At 48.8% G+C, this 22,695-nt stretch overlaps 1 protein-coding gene across 1 annotated transcript in view; it reads left to right on the top strand.

The window, feature by feature from the left end:
- LOC117466088 (vasoactive intestinal polypeptide receptor 2-like) overlaps window positions 1-22,695 on the top strand; it is a 59,454-nt gene that overhangs the window by 5,989 nt on the left and 30,770 nt on the right. The gene's annotated exons all lie outside the window — the stretch shown is intronic.

Below are 22,695 nucleotides of genomic sequence, written 5' to 3'. Positions count from 1 at the left end.
TTCCTTCTCATACTGCCTGTCACTTTCTTCCTGGTTATTGTTTCTCTGTTTTTCTCCCGGACGTTTTAAAAACATTTCAGGCAAGTAAAAGTTGAAACACCGCTCTATGCCGCTGCAGAATGTAGTGGACTCGCGGGAGCGCGCAGCTAGCAGCTAGCGGTCCGCTCCGCGGCTCAGTCTGCATTTCATCCAATTTTGCATTAACGAAACCATTTCACAACAGACCCTGACAAGCTCACAAACACACAAAACAAATGATTAAAATGAATCACTTACTTTTCCGCCGTCAAAACACTGCTTCTTGAAAGACTCTTCTTTGCAGATGAAAAAATCTGTCGATTTGTCCCGATGCAGAGGATGTTTTGTTTGGAGATGTCGGTCCAATTTATTCATTTTCAAGCTTTCGTTACTGAGCACCTCTCCACATAAAACACACTGAGGCCGCTCCTCTCCATTTCTAACAGCTTTTGTGAAGCCAACGTTTAAAAACTCCTCTTGGTATCGTCTTTTTGCCATCATGTACGATCGGGATTAATCAACAGACAATAAACAGACGGCGCGAAAACTTTCGCGGGGGACGCGTCAGAGCTGATACAAATACAATCTTTTATTTTTAGTTTATTTGTATTTAGAAAATTAAATCATTCAATATAAAATACTATATTGCATAATTTCATTTTTTTTTTTAAATGTATTTGCAACGCAGCCATCAGCTCTGACGCTGTGTGTGTGTAATGCATTTAACTGGCGACCCAATCAAAACGGGTCCGCGACCGACCCTGAGTTGGGGAAAGGCTGATGTAGGCTGTTTTATAATGATTGATCATCAAAGTCCGACTGAAGAAGGAGGCCTTCAGGGATTTGTTATCCCGGGGGACTCCCGAAGCAGTTGCAAGGTACCGACAGGCCCGAAGGGCAGCAGCCTCATCCGTGGCCGAGGCAAAGCAGCGGGTGTGGGAGAAGTTCGGAGAAGACATGGAGAAGGACTTTCGGGCGGCACCAAAGTTGTTCTGGAAAACTGTCCGACACCTCAGGAGGGGGAAGCAGGGAACCATCCAAGCTGTGTACAGTAAGGATGGGACGTTGTTGACCTCAACTGATGGAGTGTTGGGACGTTGGAAGGAACACTTTGAGGAACTCCTGAACCCGACAACTCCGCCCTCTATGTTAGAGGCAGAGCTGGAGTATGACGGGGGATCGACGCCAATCTCCCGGGGGGAGGTCACTGAGGTCGTCAAACAACTCCACAGTGGCAAAGCCCCGGGGGTGGATGAGATCCGCCCGGAAATGCTGAAGGCTCTGGGTGTTGAGGGACTGTCATGGTTGACACGTCTCATCAACGTTGCGTGGAAGTCGGAAACGGTACCGAAGGAGTGGCAGACCGGGGTGGTGGTCCCCCTTTTCAAAAAGGGGGATCAGAGGGTGTGTGCCAATTACAGAGGCATCACACTACTCAGCCTCCCCGGGAAAGTTTACTCCAAGGTACTCGAAAGGAGGGTCAGGCCGATTGTCGAACCTCAGATTGAGGAGGAACAATGCGGATTCCGTCCTGGTCGTGGAACGACGGATCAGCTTTTTACTCTCGCAAGGATCCTGGAGGGGGCCTGGGAGTACGCTTATCCGGTCTACATGTGTTTTGTAGACTTGGAGAAGGCGTATGACCGGGTTCCCAGGGAGTTACTGTGGGAGGTGCTGCGGGAGTATGGGGTGAGGGGGTCTCTACTCAGGGCCATCCAGTCTCTGTACTCCCAAAGAGAGAGCTGTGTCCGGGTCCTCGGCAGTAAGTCGGACCCATTTCCGGTGAGGGTTGGCCTCCGCCAGGGCTGCGCTTTGTCACCAATCCTGTTTGTAATATACATGGATCGGATTTCGAGGCGTAGTCGTGGGGGGGGGGGTCTGCAGTTCGGTGGACTAAGGATTGCACCACTGCTTTTTGCAGATGATGTGGTTCTGATGGCTTCATCGGTCTGCGACCTTCAGCACTCACTGGATCGGTTCGCAACCGAGTGTGAAGCGGCTGGGATGAGGATCAGCACCTCCAAATCTGAGGCCATGGTTCTCAGCAGGAAACCGATGGACTGTCCACTCCAAGTAGGGAATGAGTCCTTACCCCAAGTGAAGGAGTTCAAGTATCTCGGGGTCTTGTTCTCGAGTGAGGGATCAATGGAGCGTGAGATGGGCCGGAGAATCGGAGCAGCGGGAGCGGTATTGCAGTCGCTTTACCGCACCGTTGTGACGAAAAGGGAGCTGAGCCGGAAGGCAAAGCTCTCTGTCTACCGGGCCATTTTCGTTCCTACCCTCACCTATGGTCATGAAGGATGGGTCATGACCGAAAGAACGAGATCGCGGATACAAGCGGCCGAGATGGGTTTCCTCCGCCGGGTGGCTGGTGTCTCCCTTAGAGATAAGGTGAGAAGTTCGGTCATCAGGGAGGGACTCGGAGTTGAGCCGCTCCTCCTTCGCGTCGAAAGAAGCCAGTTGAGGTGGTTCGGGCACCTAGTTAGGATGCCACCTGGGCGCCTCCCTAGGGAGGTGTTCCAGGCACGTCCAGCTGGGAAGAGACCAAGGGGTAGACCTAGGACCAGGTGGAGGGATTATATCTCTTCGCTGGCCTGGGAGCGCCTTGGGATCCCCCAGTCAGAGCTGGTTGATGTCGCCAGGGAAAAGAAAGTTTGGGGCTCTCTGCTGGAACTGCTACCCCCGCGACCCGACCACGGATAAGCGGGAGAAGATGGATGGATGGATGGATGATCATCAAAGTGTTCTCAAAGCTGGTAAAGGTGCAGCTAGTTTAAATGACTTTGTATACTGCAGGGTAGCTGGTGGATTTACTCCAGGTGGAACTAAAGTCTGATTTAACACTTGATTAGATTTCACATCATTCATCCACATCTGGAAAGTAACTAAAGGTATTAGATACATGTAGTGGAGGAAAAGTACACCATGTACCTCTGAATTATAGAGGAGTAGAAGAACAAAGTAGCAAAACATTTAAATACTTGAGTAAAGTACAAGTATCTCAACATTGTACCTAAGTATAGTGCTTGAGTTTATGAACTTAGTTACTTTACACCACTGGCTATACAGATAGAAAGACTAAGCCTTGCACAGAGGCATACAAATACATTTTCAAAATGCTCAACAGTGCTGCCAAAATTATAAACTGACTGCTACACAATTAAAATAAATGCTTTTATATATTTCTATTAGATGTGACTCTTTAGCGTTTCTGTTATTATTAACACTGCTGCTTTAGTTGCTCTGACTGCTAAAATCATCTGTTATTCCTAAACCGATATTCCGTGGGGGCTCGGATCCTCGTCACCTTTTTCATGAGTTTGCATCCCAGTTGCTTCAGCGTGTAGAAGCTAGTAAGCTTACTATTTGATTTGTTTTAGATGGGCACAACATGTTTCATATGCAGACCTTATTTTCCTGTTCCATGTTCAAATAAAACATTTTTCAGTGGTCATTTTTTTTTTGGTCAAATGAGGTAAAGGTCATGGAGAAGTCATTGAAAATCATTGGTGAAAAACTGTATGAACCCTGGATATGTTAACAAAGGTGGAAGGTTTTAACTGCTACATTCCAAGGATGTGTTTTGGACGTTGTTGGGTAACGCATTACAGATGTTCTTTATACAACGTTCCCTCAATGTTACATGATAACAAAAGAGGAACATTTTCAAAGCAACATTCTGAAAATATTTTCAGGGTGTTGTACTTTTTTTATAAAACGTTGCTGTGATGGCAAATATTAACACGGTCATGGTCAACGTCAGATTTATTTCTAGAGCGCTTTAAAAAACAAACTTGTTGCATTTGTTTGAAAAGGATGTTTTAAAAAATCTGATGTCACCGTATTTTCTATTCTGAAAAAAACAAACACGCACGTAATTCATGATAAGCTGTTAGCAGATATCGCATGTTTGCGGTGGCATGTGTGAGTTCCCAGCTGGACATGTTTGTTACCATTCGTTGTTCTAGGAATGTTTTCAGCGGGACGTTTTATTTTGGTTCCCAGAATGTTTTTCTGAAAGGTAGGATAACGTTCTCTGAAAACATTGTTAACATTTTTTGGTGATAACTTTCTTAAGATGTCTGAGCGCATTGAGACAATGAATGGGACGTATAAAAACATTTGTTTGCCAATATTCACTCACATGCACTTAGAATCACACTAAGGTACGTAGGCCCACAGTATTCATAATATCATGTGTAAAATATCAGAAAATAATCACACTTTTTTCTGACTATAAAGGTTGTCTCATATGTAGGTTCTAACTGTTAGATAAGCTAACTGGCCGTGTGTGGTTTGTGAGGGCTGCGTATAAACAGTGTCCGCTGTTTATGCATATTGGGTAAAAATCGTTATTGCACCCTTTAGATTTGAGACCGACAGACATATAGAAGAACGGACCGACTGTCAGCCCGTCCCTGAAACCCCTGTTCTATTTCGTATAGGCTTCGCCCTCTAAGGCTATTGGGTTATCCCTCTGCGCCCCCGCGCAGCACTGAAACACTTGTAGTCCACGGGGGGCCCCACCCTCGGGCTCCCTTCCGGTATAAATAGGAAGGAGGCCCGACAATCTGCTCCCTCTTTTCTTCAGCACCCCGTTACTGAAGCACAAGAGACACTTCAATTGCAGAGTAAACATGAATAACAATTGTGTGAGAGATTGTCCCTCATGTGGCTCTGGGTTCATAATGAGTTATGACCAGCACAGAGTATGCAAATCCTGCCTAGGATCAGAGCACGCGTACGCGGCTCTAAACCAGCACACACTGCGCTCCCCTCCCCTCGGGCGACAGGAAGCGGAGAGCGGACGCTCTCGCTGCTGCGGCCGAGGAGGACGATTGGCCCGTCCAGGCTTACGAGCCCGCAGACGGGACCTCGTGTCCCTGGGGCCGAGTGCTGGGCAGGAGTCGGACAACTCCTGCCCCGCCTCCCTCCACGGTTCACCGTTCGGTTCTCCCCTCCCTCCTCTCCCCCGGACGGGGGAGACACAGTCGGAGCAGGGTGCCAGCTTGGCGGCCGAGCATGCTTTCCCCTTCTCCGTCACCACAGCGCTACCGGCGATAGGTGACATCCTAGGGGAACTGCCGGAGATCATACGCAAGGCGGCCGCCTGCAGAGATCTCCCCGTTCCCCTAGCTCAGGAGAGGTGTGCTCCGGACAACATAACCAGAGTTTTTTCGCAGGTGCAGACGGTCAGGAGTAACCCGATCTGGCCACGCTTCCCGGCCATCAGGAGGTTCCAGGAGGGGGCGGCAGCAAACCCGAGGACCCTGAAAGCTCCGGTGGCCACATTTATTCCCCTCACCAAGGTGGAGGGGTTCACAGATGCTGGTTTCCCAGCCGCCCCTTCTCTGGAGCCGAGCTTGACAGCGTTTTTTGGGGTAAGACAGGCCAACATAATCGCCGGACGGCGCCCTACGTTGAGCGCCCCCAGAGACCAGTATGTCGCCCGCCAGGCCGACATACTGCCTCTGGCTGCAGCAGGCGTTTGTTACGGAGACGGCCAGAAAAGTTCTACTGGACGCACCAATCAGCCCGGACGGGCTGTTCGGACCCCAGTTCCACGCCATGGTGGAGTCCATGAAGACGGCCGCGGAACAGGCGGACGACATTCGCCAGCATGTCAGCTGGCTCCAGCCTGCTGAGTGCCCACAGCGGCACCAACGCCCGCAGCAGCCGCGGCGTCCGTGCCGGCCACAGAGGCCGAAAGCGGAGAGATGCCCACAGCAACCACCTCGGCGTCAGGCTCGCCCTTCGGTCGCTGCAGGGGCTCCGTCCCACGTCTCCGCTCCCCCGCCACCCCAGAGACAGGGTCTCCCAGCGGCGAATCAAAGGGGAGTGAGGCTCCCTCGCTCCTGGTCTGCTCCACGAGAGCCTCCGAGGAAGCAGAGCCGGTTCTGACGTTCTGGGGCTTGTGAGTAAAATAAAGTGTGATCATTTTCCAACTTTCATTAGTAACAAGTGTTTCTCACATATCCCCCACTCTGTGTAAACCAGCTGCCTATCGGTTAGTAGCCAGCAGGGCTCGCTGCAGAAGCCTGTCAGTATTCCAGGCTGAGCGCCCCCTGCGGCAGCGCCCCCAGCACCCGCCACGGCGTCAGGGCTCGCTGCAGAAGCCTGCAGTTTTTAATCTATCGGTTAATAAACTGCAGAGCTCGCTAATTAAGCCGGCTGCCACTAATCTGTTGATTAAGTAGACAGCAGGGCTCGCTGCAGAAGCCTACCGGTTTTAACCTCGGTTAATAACCTGCAGAGCTCGCAGCATTCCTCTGTCCGAGATACGCCTCCTACACACGGTCATAATAAACCCATGAGCGCCGTTATAACGCCTCGTGTGGACAGCACTGCACACACCTCCATCCATCCCCTGAGCGTGTACACGCCTCATGGTGAGAGCCGGAGTGAAACGCAGCGCGTGGAGGCTCCATGGCGTGGCTCGTCGCCATGACGACCACAGAACATCTCGAGCATGTGCGCCCGCTCTCAGTGTTTCTCAGAGTGAGCGCGTGTGTCTGATGGACAGATGGATGAGCAGGCTGATCAGCAGAGGGTACACCCTGCAGTTCGCCTCTCCCCCGCACAGTTCAATGGGATACAGGAAACACTCCTGTCATCTCAGGAACAGTGTCTTGCGCTCCATTCGGAGCTGCAGGAACTCCTGTTGAAAGAGGCTATTTCCAGGGTTCCTCAAAGGGAAGAAAATCAGGGGTTTTTACTCCCGTTATTTTTCTAATCCCGAAAAAGACTGGGGCAATGAGACATCCTCGATCTGTCAGTATTCCACATGCTGACGATCAAACAGGTGCTGGAATGTGTTCACCAGGACGACTGGTTCACTTCCATAAACCTGAAGCAAGGGCGCGTCACATTCTACAGCGTGGTGACAGCCCTCTCCGTAACGCAGCTGCTCAGCATGATGTCAGCTGGTCACGTGGGGATCCCCCTGGGTCTCCCCCACAGGAGGAGTCTCCAGAGGTGGTTCATTCGCCCGTGCATCGACCCCGTGCGTCAGAGGTAATGTACTTCGCCCGGTTGCTGTACAATCAAACATGTGTTGATTGGCACAGACAACAGGCCACGGCTATGGAAGCAGCCTACCTCAATCGCCAGGGAGGAGTACGATCTGCACAGCTTCTGAACGGAGCCAGGCGGCTGCTGTTCTGGGCGCGCTCACACGTTGCTCTCCATCATGTATATTCCCGGCTAATTGAACAGAGGGGCTCGCAGAGTGCAGCAGCCGTGTTATGCGAGGAGTACGGAGACTCAGACCTGTGTCACGTGCACTGGCGCCTCAGACCTGTGTCACGTGCACTGGCGCCTCAGACCTGTGTCACGTGCACTGGCGCCTCAGACCTGTGTCACGTGCACTGGCGCCTCAGTGGGATTTGGCTTTGGTGTTACGCGCACTGAAGCAAAGCCCCATTTGAACCTGATCAGGTTCCCCTTAAACTGTTGTCAGCCAAAGTAGTATTACTTTTGGCTCTATCAGCGAAAAGGGTCTATCAACGAAAAGGGTGAGTGGTTTGTCTGCTCTCTCTGTGGCTCCGTCATGCCTCCGGATCCAAGGAGATGGCAGTTCAGCTGTTTTACGCCCTAACCCGGCTTTTATGCCAAAGGTCATCACAAGCTCTTTTAGGTCAAGAGTGATCACCTTGGATGGCTTCTTTTCCTCTCCTCACAGGTCGGAGGAAGAAGCCGCGTCTCATCTCCTCTGTCCTGTGCGTGTGCTGTCCTGCTATGTGGCGAGCACGGCTGCTTTGCGCCGTTCTCAGCGCCTGTTTGTGCACTATAGAGAGCGCTCGATCGGGCAGCCTCTGTCGCAGGCATATGTCTCCTCTGGGGTGGATCCCCCGGAGAACATCAGTGCGCACTCCACCAGAGGAATGTCCTCCTCCACGGCTTTGCACGGAGGAATGTCAGTGGAAGACATTTTCACTGCTGCATCTTGGTCTTCCCCCTGTTCATTTATTCAATTTTATTTGAGGGATGTCTCCCTTTCCTCTCTGACACCCTGTACGGAGTGTCTTGTCAGAGTGAGTGACGTCAGGGATCCAGCTGTGTGCTCTCCTGCCTGTCTGCACGCAGAGAGCTGCCCTTGTTCCCTCTCTTTTTGTCACTGGGCAAAGTATGACCTTCATCTCTACTTTTTCACAGCAGCAGGTTTGTATTGTTCCCAGCCTTCGTCCCCTCATGGAGAATATTCATGTTATGCTATATTCTAATGGCGCAATAGGCATGGGTTATTATCTGAGCAGGTGTGTCTGTGCTTCTAGTACCGGGCGGACACAGTGGGGCGCAGACTACATCATGCTTCGCCCTTAACCCAATAGCGATAGCCTTAGAGGGCAAAGCCTATATGAAATAGAACTGAAGTTACCTTCTGTAACTCCAGCTTCTATGAGTATTGGTGAAGCCCTCTAAGTGCTGGGCCCCACTGGCTCCACAAATAGCTGAAGAAAAGTTGTTTTGTGTGGGAGCAGATTGTCGGGCCTCCTTCCTATTTATACCGGAAGGAGCCCGAGGGTGGGGCCCACTCGCAAAAACCGCAATGTCAGTTGTTTTTTTTTCTGCGATATATATTGCGTTTTTATAATCTCAGCTAACTGACGATACAAACCATTTTTACCAAAACAAAACACAAGTCTCATAAGAAGCATCTAAATGACCCCTGAGCGAAAAATGCTAACGGACGTTGGCACAGAACTCAAGATAAAAGATACCCTTATTACTTATCGTATCTGCACATACAAGATATCCGAATAAAGCTGAGGTTCCACAGATTATTTAGGTATATAGTATCATCACTGAGTCATCCGGACTCGCGACAGGGGAAGCAAACACAGACATCACAACACGTACCTTTACGGAGCTTCTAGGGAGATCGTCTCACCGTAGCTGTCAATCTGATCAAAAGACTGGTTCAATGGCATTAAAACGTGAAAAAACGCGGCTGAATCGGTTAATCCATAGGTTGATAATGTATCTGTGGCTTTGAAGCAATTGTTTATAATCCATAATTCCATTTTTATGTAAAAGTTAGCTGTTAATGGTAGCCACCAGAGTGGCTGCTGCTTCCGGTCTTGGCTATGCGGCAGTCTAAAACACACATTACCAAATAAGGAGTGAGAGTGACGCGTAGCCAAAACCGGAAGCAGCAGCCACTCTGGTGGCTACCATTAGCAGCTAACTTTTGTGCTCCGATTTTTACATAAAAATTGAATTATGGATTATAAACAATTGCCTCAAAGCCACAGATACATTATTAAGCTATGGATCAACCGATTCAGCCGCGTTTTTTCTCGTTGTAATGCCATTGAACACGTCTTTTGATCAGATTGACAGCTACGGTGAGACACTCTCCCGTAAAAGGTACGTGTTGTGATGTCTGTGTTTGCTTCCCCTGTCGCGAGATCGGATCGCTTAGATACTATACTTAAATAATCGGTGGAGTCTCAGCTTTAATCCGATATATGTGCAGTTTCGATAAGTAATAAGGGTATCTTTATTTTGAATTCTGTGCTAAAGTGCGTTAGCATTTTTTTTAAAAATGAATAAAACCGCACGTCCCTGCGGTGTGAATATCGCGCATGCGCATATCGCGGTTATCGCCATGACACGGTATATCGTTCTGCCCTAGCGTGGCCAGGGTTGGGTTGTAACGGAATACATGTAACGGCGTTACGTAATCAGAATACAAAAATCAAGTAACTGTATTCAGCTCGCGTTACATTTGAAAAACGAGTAATCTGATTACAGTTACTTTCGTAAACCTGAAGTGAATACATTTTGGATTACTTAGTGGAATCATTGGTGGAAAGATTTCCTCACAACATTTAATATTCATTACTAAAGGTACAGCCGAATCATCACAGCGCACAAAACCTATTACGGCCGCAGATGGGCCAAAAAAGGGGCGGGTCCGCTCAGTGAAACAATAACAACGAAACATGGAGGAACAAAAGTCTGCGTTTAAGTCGTGTGTGTGTAGAGGTGTGTGTGGTTAAAACACATCAGCCTGCGGTCGCTCTTTAGCCTTATGATTCTGAAGGTAAACACAGCGAAGGCGGTGCGTGAAAGGCGGTGCGTGAAAGGCACTGCGCGCTCGTCTTCTCAGAGGCTGAGTTAACCCTCCCGCTGCCTCCTGGCGCTGCAGAGATTTCATGAAGTGAAGGAGGTTTTCCTTCTATAAAACAGCTGTGGGCAGCAGATACTGTTGTCACGGACATGAATTCATAGATCAAGGCAGACTGGTGCACACACTCTCCTGTTTTGCCAATCCGGTGCTTAAACAAATATAGCTCTACACCCCTGGCTGAAATGTCCTTAAAATGAAGTCCGAGTTCGACATTTTAATTCATGTCCTGCCAACACTGGCAGGACAGAAGGCGACTCGCCGGTTCTAAGCCGTGTCCCTCACTCACTCCTCACATCCCAAGCTGCATCCCCAACAAGTGTATTATGTTGTTAAATCGTTTCAGATGTGCTCTTGATAAGCCATTAAAACAGTAAAAACACGTTCAGTTTCCTTTTGCTTTTTTGTGTCTCCTGTTCACCAAAACATACCCATCTGTGATGGAAAAAGAAAGTAATCTGATTAACCTCCAATCAACCACACCTGCAACCTGCTCATCGGCCACACTATGAAAGCCTGCAGACTGCACTCATTCCCTGCTGGATTGTTGCCATGAACGGTTTGTTGCGTGCCGCTCTAGCTTTTTACCAGCATATTCTTTAACAACTTTGCCTGCTTTTGCCTCACACTAATTTGTATGTCTCTCCCAGGAGGAATCCAAGGCCTGCCACACTCCCAAGACCAGCCAGGCCTCTCTACCCACCCTGGAACAACTGTTCTCATTCATAACACTCCGTTCGATGTCTCACTATGGGATGCGCCATAGCATCAATCTCATTACGCCAATCCTGATTGGCTGGTGATCTTGACGTCTACGTCAGGGAATCCACCCACCCTTTAAGTAGCTTGCGCTACGACGCAGCGTCATTCAAACACCTCTTCTCGCTTCAGAGCACATCTCGAATTATCAGTAACCGGGCTAGCTTAACGGTCCACAGACTGAACCCAAAGCTAACATTCGGTCGGCGGGCGCTTGCCGGTTACTTTTTTGCTTTGCAAGAAGACTGAACAATATTAACACATCAGTTAATATTGGAATCTGCCTCGCCGTTCTTTCTGTCAAAATAACGGTAAGGTTTGATTTTTTCTTCAAGCTAGTAACATACCTGTTGCTAGTTTGTTGTTCCCTCCACACCGACACCACGGTAAAGAGGACGTTCTCTTTTCTCTCTCACACCAGAGGAGACAGAGATAAAAAAGGTATTAACACACCAGTTAATATTCTTTAAAGAATAAAATCTACACCGTCGCCTTTTTTCCTTTCGGACTAACGGCAAGGTTTCAAAATAAGTCATTTTTCACTGTCGTTTCCAGGCTTGAAGCCAAGGGCGCAGTCAATAAAAATGAAAAGAAAAACAATAAAAACAATAAACAATCTGTTGTCTCCCCCTCTTTTGAGAGCGGCTACGGCCTCTCAAAAGGCGGACAATAGACGGGATTGTGAAGGCACCACCGCCCCGCGCATGCGCAGTGTCGGCCGGGGTTGTCAACCTGGGGTACCACCGTGTTCAGACACTAGAGGGCCCCATGACACAACAAATAGAGACACTGAGGGTAGACGACAGAGCTGTGACATATCCGCTCGCTTTGAAAAGCGACAAGTGGAGGATGCTCACAGATTCTGCTTGGGTTTTCAAGACAGTAACACAGGGCTACAGGCTCCAATTCGCTGTCACCCCCCCTCACTTCTCGGGCATTCTGTATTCACAGGCCCGGGGAAAGTAGGCCCATATTCTAGAGCAAGAGATTTTCTCGCTGCTAGAAAAGAAGGCTATATCGATAATACCCGCCGACCAGAGTCAGAGCGGCTTTTATTCCAAGTATTTCCTCGTTCCCAAACGGGGAGGGAACGGAATTCGGCCTATACTAGATTTGAGAGCTCTGAACAAATATCTCAAAAGATACAAATTCAGAATGCTCACTCACACATCTCTGTTGCGTCTCGTGCGCCAAAACGACTGGTTCACATCAGTCGACCTGAAAGATGCGTATTTCCACATCCCAGTATATTACCCACAAAGGAAATATCTGAGGTTCGCCTTTCAGGATGTCTGTTACGAGTACAGAGTACTTCCCTTCGGTCTGTCTCTCAGCCCGCAAGTGTGTGTACGGTGTACGGAAGCCGCGATAGCCCCGTTGAGACAACAGGGTATTCACCTGGCAACTTATCTGGACGATTGGATCCTTCTCGCACAGTCGGAGCAAGAGGCTATTACGCAGACGAATGTCCTCGTAAAACACCTGCTCGACTAGTCAGGCCCGCGCAGTGCTGGGTCCCGTGTTGAGACAGAGTTCTGCCTGTTAAGTTCTGGTTGTTTTTGGTGATTTTTGAGATAAGCATGTCTAGCAATACGGGAGTTTCAATATCCCATAGTGAGACATCGAACGGAGTGTTATGAATGAGAACTATAGGTTACTTACGTAACCCCAGCACTCAGAGTAACATGAAGTGAGATGTCTCACCAGACGGCCTTTCTTGCTATGGCGAAGCGAGAAGAGGTGCTTATTTTGAATGACGCTGCGTCGTAGCGCAAGCTACTTAAAGGGGGTGGATTCCCTGACGTTGACGTCAAGATCACCAGCCAATCAGGATTGGCGTAATGAGTTTGATGCTTCTGTTTGCATACGCGTTGAGGCGCATCCCATAGTGAGACATCTCACTTCATGTTACTCTGAAACCTGGGGTTACGTAAGTAACCTATAGTTTCCCACTGCCGCCAAAACCAAACTCCTCTCCCAGCTCCCCTTTTCTAATAAACAAATGTTACTTTCTCCAGCTGATTCCGAGTCTGATTCTGGGTCCCCTCCAGTACAGTGACACCGACAGTGACTTGTACTAGCTGCTGGTCGCATTTTTAAAAAAAAAGAGAAAAGACTTCTGATAAATCGGAACGATAAAGCACGTTATCCTACTCTAAAATAATAACATTCTGGCAACGTAAAAAAATCAAACTTGCAGCTGAAAACGTTATAAGAATAGTAGTGCATAATGTTCTAGCAATGTTATCAAAGACATTAAATAAAGGTTGTTACCAAGCATTTTAAGAATGTTTTTAGAGAAAGTTATCCTACCTTTCAGAAGAACGTTCTGGGAACCAAAATAAAACGTTCCGCTGAAAACGTTTTAAGAATAGTAGGGCATAATGTTCGAACAATGTTATCAAAACATCTTAAGAAAGTTATCACCAAACATTTTAAGAATGTTTTTAGAGAACGTTATCCTAAGAACATTCTGGGAACCAAAAGAAAACTTCCCGCTGAAAAAATTCCTAGAACAGTGAATGGTATTCTCAGAATGTTTTTAGAACCAAACATTGCTAGCTGGGGAGGAGTGAGGAAAACCTGATGAGTGGTTAGCATTTAGTTAAAGGTCACCTGTTGTAAAGATGTCACGTGTCGGTGTCTACATGAATACGCGTCCCCTCTGTTTTGAGAGGTTCTGAAAATGAGCTGATCAGATTTTGTTTTTTTTGTGTGGTGTCACTATTAGCCAATCACCAACCAAGGTACCCCCCCCCACCCCCGACCTTATCACCTGAATCTCCTCCTAGAGCACCATTGGGTGTTTTTAAACCAATCACTTCTCAGAGGGGCGTGGCCAGCAGCAGCTCATTAGCATTTAAAGTAACAGAAAGAGAATCAGCCCTTTTGAAACGGGGCTGAAACAGAGGGGATTATGGGTAATGCTGCAATGATCTGTTTGGTGTTTCAGCCAATCAGATCAGAGACATGTTTTTTATATATCTGAGACCCATTGATGAAAAAGAGTATAATAGGGAACCTTTAAAGCTTTAGTTCATTACTCTCTGTGTGCTCATTTGACTTTCTTAATGTCTTCATACTGTGTCTCAGTTACACCTCTTCAGTGCAGCATGTTCTGGATTCTTTACGGACCATTAAATGTGCTGTTCATGTTCCAGTGAGCTTCATATACAGATATGTGGATGAAAACATGTCTAGGACAGTGTGCTATATTTCGGTCAGCAATGAAACCTTTTTAAAGACGTTTTGATAGCACGATATAGTCGCTGAGTAGTTCCTGAGAGAGTAAGAATTCGTACTTTTAAACCACGTTTAGCCCAGTTTCACTCAGATGTTCTTTATAAATCCAAATACTTCTCAAAACTCTGACATTACAGACATCTATCTGTGTGTTCTTACACGTCCAGAGGTTGTCCATCACAATACACCTCTATAAATCTGCTTTTAGATGTATAGGATTTGCCTGAGAGTGATCAGATTAAGTTACATTCAATATCAAAGTAATCCAGTTAGTGTTGTCTTAGAAACAGGGCTTGTTAATGACCTATTTCAGCATACAGTACCTGGCATGGTTAACAGTTTGTAAAATGTAAATAAAACTAACTCACTGTCTCCATTACAACATTATAACTCCACCAAAGCACTATGAGAGCAGCCAGTGTGTCTTTAGACCAGTGCTTCTCAAAGTGTGGTCCGCGGACCACTGGTGATCCGTGAGCGCCCCCTAGTGGTCCGTGAGTATATTGGTAACATTTCACATTTGAAATAAATAAATACATTTAAGTTTTCCGCACTCTCGCGGGAATATCTCCGCAATGGAACGAGCTTAAGTTTCACTTTCTATTGCATGATAACGCCCACCGCAACACCTCCGTCACACATGTTGCCACTTGTTTGTACCATTTCCAGGCGATTTATAATCTGTTCTAGAAAAACGATGTGTTTTGGGATATTTGTGGAGTTAGGTGGTCCGCGAGTGTTTTTTTATTGGTTAAGTGGTCCTTGGTATGAAAAAGTTTGAGAAACACTGCTTTAGACTATTCATCCTGCCAAAAATATTACATTATACTTTTTTTATTTTTGAGACTTTTTGAACAAATCATATCTAATCTGTGCTTTTTTGGAGTCGAGGTCAAACGAGATTCAGGATTGCAAACAAAAAAGCGTTCTTTTGTTTAGTTTAATCCAGAACATTAAATCCGTAATGAATCTGTGTGTCTCTTTTGTTTGGTGGATTAAAGAAGTCAAATGGTTTATTCCCTTTTAGTTTATAGTACAGAGAAGACGTGAATCAAAATAAAGAAACCAGTTTTAAAACTTAGGGTTACGTATTGTAACCCAGCTTCTATGAGTATAGGCGCAGCCCTCTAAGGCTATCGCTATTGGGTAAACCCCACTGCACGTGTGCAGCACTGACAGACTTATTCCACGCCCACCTACGACGTGGGCCCCACCTCCGGGCTCACTTCCGTATAAATAGGAAGTAGGCCCTACAATCCGCTCCCACAGCTTTTCTTCAGCTATTCGCGGCACCAGTGGGGCCCGAACCTTAGAGGGCTGCGCCTATACTCCTAGAAGCTGGGTTACAATACGTAACCCTAGTTCTATTTCGTATACGGCTTCGCCCTCTAAGGCTATCGCTATTGGGTTAAGGGCGAAGCAGGATGTAGTCTGCGCCCCACTGGTTCCGTCCGTTACCAGAAGCACAAAACACACCTACTCAGTTAATAACCCATGTCCATTTCGCCGTGCGTAAATGGAGCATCACGTTCCCAGGGTATATAGCATTAAAAAATGAATATTTCCCCATCAAGGAACGAAGGTAGGCTTACTCGGGCTACCTGTCGTTTAAAAAGTAGAGTTTTTTTAAGTCTTACTTGTTAAAAACGATCAAGAGAGGGGAGCAACGGCCGCGTTCTACATGCCGACAGGCAGGAGAGAGGCCTGCAATTTGGAAAAACCCCGATATTCCTCAATCTGGCAGACTATTCAGTTCTGAGTGTGTCAGAGAGGAGTGGGAGACATCCCTCAAATAAAAACGAATAAACGAACAGGGTGAAGACCAAGATGCAGCAGTGCAAATGTCTTCCACTGTCATTCCTCCGAACAATGCCGTAGAAGTTGATATTCCTCTGGTGCTGTGCGCTTTAATGTTTTCCGGTGGATCCAACCCAGAGGAAACATACGCCTGTGACACCGCCTCCCCCAGCCAGTGTGACAGGCGCTGTGCAGATAGAGGCTGCCCTACTGAGCGCTCTCTGAAATGCACAAACAGACGCTGGGATTTGCGTTACGCAGCCGTGCGTGTAACAGCATGCCAGCGCGCGCACGGGACAGAGGAGATGAGATGTGGCTTCTTCCTCTGATGTGTGAGGCGGAGGAAAGAAGCCCTCCAAAGTTATCACTCTCGATCTGAACGAGTTTGTGATCACCTTCGGCATAAACGCCGGGTTCGGGCGTAACACAGCTGAGCTGCCATCTCCTTGGATCTGGAGACCTGACGGAGCCACAGAGAGAGCAGACAAATCACTCACCCTTTTAGCTGACGTCAGAGCCAGGAGCAGCGCTACCTTGGCTGACAGAAACTTCAGGGGAACTTGATCCAGCGGTTCAAAAGGGGCTTTACTTAGTGTGCACAGCACTACAGCCAAATCCCATTGAGGCGCTAAAGCGCGTGATACTGGTCTGAGTCTCTGTACTCCTCGTAGGAAACGTTTTGTCAGCGGGTGACTAAACACCGTGCTGACCCCAAACCCTACATGGCATGACGAGATGGCAGCCGCATACGTTTTTATCGTGCTATGGGCCAATTTCCTGGAGAAATGACAGCACGAGGGGACACGCCACGGGGTCCACGCATTTTCCTACACACCACCGTTGGAACGCCGTCCATTTGGTTGTGTATAACGCCCTGGTGGACGCGGCTCTGGACCCCTGAATAGTCCTCACAACATCTTGAGAGAGGCCGAGCCCCTCTAAGTGTTCCCGTTCAGGGGCCATGCCCACAAACGTTGGCCTAATACTGGGTGACCGCTGATTGCTCCCTCCACCTGGGAGAGAGCATCCCTCCGCCATGGAATTTCCCACGGTCTCCCTGACAGCATCCGCTGCATGCAGGGAAACCAGGACGCTCCCGTGCGCTCCGGGGCTATTAAACCCGCTACCAGTCGCTCCTCCTGCACTCGGTCCAGGAACCGAGGGATCAGAGGGACTGGTGGGAAAGCGTACAGTAACACCCTGGGCCAAGGTCTGTGTGCGAACGCGTCCACCCCCAGAGGGGGGTGATCCTGCCTTCTCAGGGAGAACCAGCGAGCACAGCGAGCAGCGAACAGATCCACCTCCGCTGTCCCGAACCTGCTCCACACTTGGGAGACTAGCTCGGGGTGGAGGCTCCAGTCTCCTTGTCGAGGACCTCCTCTGGACATGAGATCTGCCCCTCTGTTCAGCTCGCCGGGAATATACACTGCTCTGATCGAGATCATGTGTGTGCGCGCCCGGCACAACAGCCGCCTGGCTGTGTCCAGCAGCTGCGCTGATCGTACACCTCCCTGCCGATTTATGTAGGCTGCCGCCGTTTTGTTGTCTGTCCGAATCATCACATGATGATTCCACAGCAACGGGGCAAAGTGCTGAATTACTCTCCATACGGCGAGTAATTCCAGCGCATTTATATGAAGGGACATGTGCGGCGGCCACTGTCCCCCCACTGCCTGCGACATGCATGTTCCTCCCCACCCTGAGAGCGATGCGTCTGTAAACACCGAGGTGTGTGACGTCACTCTGCCGAGGGGAACCCCCACCGACAGGATGTGGGGATTTTTCCAGTAGGTCAGATCTAACCCTACGGATGGAGGAACGCACACCATGCATCTCCTCTGACGCACGGGGTCGATGCGCAGGCGAATGAACCACCTCTGAAGTCTCCTCATGTAAAGGAGACCCAGGGGGATCACCACGTGATCAGCTGACATCATGCCCAACAGCTGCATCACGGAAAGGGCTGTCACCACCCTGCCGGGTGTGACGCGCCTGAGGAGAGCTGTCAGATTCTCCACTCTCCACTGTGAGAGTCGTGCTCTCATGCGGGCTGAGTTGAATTCCATCCCCAAATACCTGATGATCTGGGATGGAAGAGGACAGCTCTTCTCCCAATTGATTATGAAACCCAGGCTTGACAGGTGAGATACGAGTTGTACCGTCTGTAAAGCAGCTTCCTCTCTGGAGCGAGCCAGCAACAGCAGGTCGTCCAAATAAAATAACACTCTCATCCCTCCTCTGCGTAGCGGCTCCAGCGCCGTCTCCACACACTTTGAAAAAATGCGTGGAGCCAGGGAATATCCGAACGGCAGTCGATTGAACTGGTACGATATTCCCTGGAATGAAAAACGCAGGAATTTCCTGTGTTTTGGGATGATGGTTATATGGAAGTAAGCATCCTTCAGGTCTGTAGAGGTGCACCAATCTCTCTGGTGAACACACTCCATTACCTGTTTGATTGTCAGCATGTGAAACGGTCTTTTCCGTATCACTCTGTTGAATGCTGACAGATCTAGGATGGGTCTCATCCCCCCGGACTTTTTCGGGATAAGAAAATAACGGGAGTAAAACCCCCGATTTTCTTCCCCCTGAGGAACCCTGGAAATCGCACTTTTTACCAGGAGTTCCTGCAGCTCCGTCTGGAGCGCCAGGCACTGTTCTTGGGATGACAGAAGTGTTTCCTGAATCCCATTGAACTGCGGGGGGGGGGGAGGCAAATTGCAGAGAGTACCCTCTGCTGATCAGCCTGCTCATCCATCCGTCCACTCTGAGCATCGCTCTGAGAGCGGGCGTACCTGTTTTTGTTGTGCTGTGGTAGTCATGGTGACTAGCCATGCCAGAGCCCTTGCCGCCGTTGCTCGTGACGCAACTCAAGGGGGGCCCCACCCTGAAGGGCTGTGAAGGGGTCTCCACACGCTGCATCACACCCCGACTCTCATCCTGTCTCTGTTTACGAGAAGGCTCATAAACAGGACCCTGAGGCGGGTTTATGCTCCAACTTGTGGAGGTGTGTGCAGTGCTTTTCACCTCCTGTGTAACAGCCGTGCTAGGCTTAATACGACTGTGTGTAGGCACAACTGAGACAGAGGAAAAACCGCGCTGCTTGTTACCCGTAAGGATAGAAGCGGCCGATTTAAATGTCAAGCCTTGCTGTCTTATAACCGACTGGTTAAATACCGCAGGCTTATACAGCGAGCCTAGCTGTTTTCTAACCGTTCGATTAGAAACAGCTGGCTCCACCAGCGAGTCCCTCTGTCTATTAACCGACCGGTTAACAGCAGATGGATTAAGCAACAAGTCCCGCTGCTTTTTAATCAATAGATTAATAGCAACCGGCCTGACTAGTGTGGGGGATACGTGAGACACAGGTGCTACAGACACACTGTTGAGATTTGAATCATTTTTATTGACCAATCTCTCTTCCCACATAACCCCCCCAAAGAGTAATCTTCTGTTCTGCTTCCTCGGAGGTTCTCTCGGAGGAGCAGACCAGGAGCGGGGGTTCTTCCTTCCCCTCCGACTCGCCGCCTGCAGATCCTGTCTCTGCGGCGGAGGAGCGGAGACCTGGGACGGAGCCCCTGCCACTGCCGAAGGGCGGTGCTGACGCCGTTGCTGCTCTCGCTGCCCGCTCTGCCCCCGTTGAGACTGTAGCGGGGGCTGCGGATGCTGTCGCTGATGTTGCTGCGGACGTTTGTCCTGTAGCCAGCTAGCATGACGCCTTATGTCGTCTGCTTGCTCTGAAGCAGACTTCATACCTTCCACCATGGCATGGAACTGTGGTCCAAATAGTCCGTCCGGACTAATTGGAGCCTCCAGAAGATCTTTTCCTGCACCCTCCGGTATATTCCCCTGCTGTAGCCAGAGATACCGGTGGACCTGTGTCGCCCATGCCGCTATCCGCGCCTGCGAGACTGCGACTGCTGCGCACAGGGTGAGTGCAGTACTGGCCGCCTTGCCTATCTCCTCAGCCTCCCCTGAGGACATAGTTTTAGACTGCTCCGACATTTCCACCATGGAGTTTGTCAGCAACGCTATGTTATTTGCCGCCGCTGACGCCTGGAAAGCACACTGGTGCATCCGGTCCGTCTGTTTGGCGACAAACCTGTCTTTGGTGGCAGCCAGCATGGGTTGCCGTCCGGAAACCGAGCTGGCCTGCCTAGCCCCAAAGAATGCCGTGAGGTTCGGCTCTAGCGGAGGCACGGTCGGGAAACCCACGTCCGTGAGTCCCTCCACTCTCGTGAGAGGCACGTATGTCCCTATCGACATACGTGAGACCTCATGGCTCCAGGGTCCGCTGCCGCCCCCTCCTGGTACTTCCTTATGGCCGGGAAGCGTGGCCAGACCGGGTCCCTCCTGACCCTGTGTACCCGGGAGAACACCCCGGACATATCATCCGGCGGCGAGCTCTCCTGAGCTAGGGGAACGGGGAGATTTCTCCAGCCGGCTGCCTTGGATATGATCTCTGGCAGTTCCAGGAGAATCCCGCCAATCGACAGCAATGCCGTGTTGGCGGAGATAGGGATCACGGGATCATACACCCGACCTACACCGGTTTCCCTATCTGTCTCCTCCGTCCGGAGGGGAGAGATAATGGGGGAATCACCCGTTGATCCCTGTATGGAGGGGACGTAGTCGTCCGACTCGTGCCCTCCACTCTGATCCAGAAAATCAATGGCTTTGTCCCCGGAGTACTCCTCCCGGACGGGCCAATCGTCCTCGGCAGCTGCAGCAGCGAGAGCGTCCGCTCTCTGCTGTCTGAGGGCCAGTGGGAGACGGGCACAATGCGAGCATGCTACCCCGGGAATGAGAGCAGCGTTCGCATGCTCTATTCCCAGGCAGGACTCACACTGTGAGTGCCTGTCAAAGCTCATGATGTAGCCCGACCCGCACACGAGGCAATCCCTGACACAGCCTTGACTTTCCTGTCCAGTCTCCATGTTAGAAAAACAAAGCTTTTTAGGAGGAATCTTTGTCTTTCAGAAGTAGCTCTCAAAAGAACCGTTTTTGCCTGTCAATGCTTCTGCAACGGAGTGCTGAAGAAAAGTAGGAGCGGATTGTAGGGCCTACTTCCTATTTATACGGACGTGAGCCCGGAGGTGGGGGCCACGTCGTAGGTGGGCGTGGAATAAGTCTGTCAGTGCTGCACACGTGCAGTGGGGTTTACCCAATAGCGATAGCCTTAGAGGGCGAAGCCTTATACGAAATAGAACAGTGGAGATTACATCATGCGTTTGTAGTCAGTTTGATTTTGTGCTGCAGTTTTAAAATGGAAGTGAAAGCCCTGGATATCAGTTCACACCACTGGTACCTTAAGTACATTACCACCATTGTTATTATTTTCCAAACAGATGTACTTACTAATTTTAAAACTACAATAACCAGCTGTTTAAAAAAAAAAAAAAGTATATCTGTGATTTTAAATATTTTTTTAACAGGCTAAGAGATGATATCCACATGGAGGAAGTCAGAATTACTGATGGACACTTTGTTGGTTTGCTAATTCCTCTCTTTTTGATAAAGTATGTTTACCTTGTTGCTAATTTAACGAAGTTGTTGTGTTCAAATTGGACTGTTTTAAATAACTAGTGTAATCAAAAAGTGGTTGTAAATGCAACTCTGACATTTTGACGTGATGTTTGAGTGATTTTTACGCAAGGATTATAACATACAGAAAAAAAACTCCCAAAGCACGACATGTTACATTGAAAATATGAATTATCAGCATGCTTCTGAAGTCGAGAGAGATTTGATCGGCTGCAAACTCGCAGGAAATAACGAAATATTGAAGTGTGTGTGTGTGTGATCTACAGTAAACACACCGACGGGTCTGAAATACTGCTGAGAGCGGCAGTGTATCTCAGTGTAAACAGACCTCCCTGCACACACACTCTCACACACACACTCAGTAAATCATTGAAGTCAAAGTTGACACATGGACTAATTTTGTTTGAGTGTTTCACTTTCAGTAGATTGTCAAGCTGCCCTTTGTTTACACGCAATTTAAGTGTGTCTCCATGGTAACCGTCAGCTGTACCAGGACACACAGGCACACACACACAAACTCCCTGACCTCTGGTATTATGATGGTATGGGATGATGGATAGTTGTAACCAGCTGCACAAGTTTGGTTTGCATGTCTCTGCAACTCCATTTTGCCTCATTTTTCTTTCAATTGAAATATATTGCAGTTTAGCGGCTCAGTGTCACACACTCGGCCTCGCTCTGGTACACATCCCGCTGCTGATATTTAAGATCTTTGCATTTGGATCAGGACAGCTTTGGGCCAGTGGTGGCACCCAAAGCCAGAGCTGGAGTTTACACCAGTATTCAATAAACTGAAGCCTGGGAGAACATATATATTTTGTTGTGTTAATGGGTTTCTTTTTGCAATCAAAGTGTTAAATATGTCCATCATTACTTCAACAGTTAAGGAAGTTAAGAGGCCTGAGTAGAATGAATAGATCTAACCCTGACTAAATAATCCCAAACCACTAACGGATACAATTCCAACAAACCTCCGTAGAAGAAGTGATAACAAAACTCAGCTTTAAGTAAAACAGAAGTATGAAATACTAAAATGAGATGTCGAGTAAATGTAAGGGAACATTTCTCTAAAGTTCCCCCTATGAATCCTCCTGAAGAAGCTGCAGATTAAAGGACGTGCTTCCAGGACACAGAGAGTCTGAGCCTCTGAGTGACGCTGAGCTTTGTTCACGTTGAGATAATATTCCTAATATTTATTTCCT

The sequence above is a fragment of the Pseudochaenichthys georgianus genome, chromosome 20, assembly GCF_902827115.2.
Source record: "Pseudochaenichthys georgianus chromosome 20, fPseGeo1.2, whole genome shotgun sequence".
Taxonomy (NCBI): Eukaryota; Metazoa; Chordata; class Actinopteri; order Perciformes; family Channichthyidae; genus Pseudochaenichthys; species Pseudochaenichthys georgianus.
Note: the sequence above shows the minus strand (reverse complement) of the source record. Positions and strands in the feature narration are given on the sequence as shown.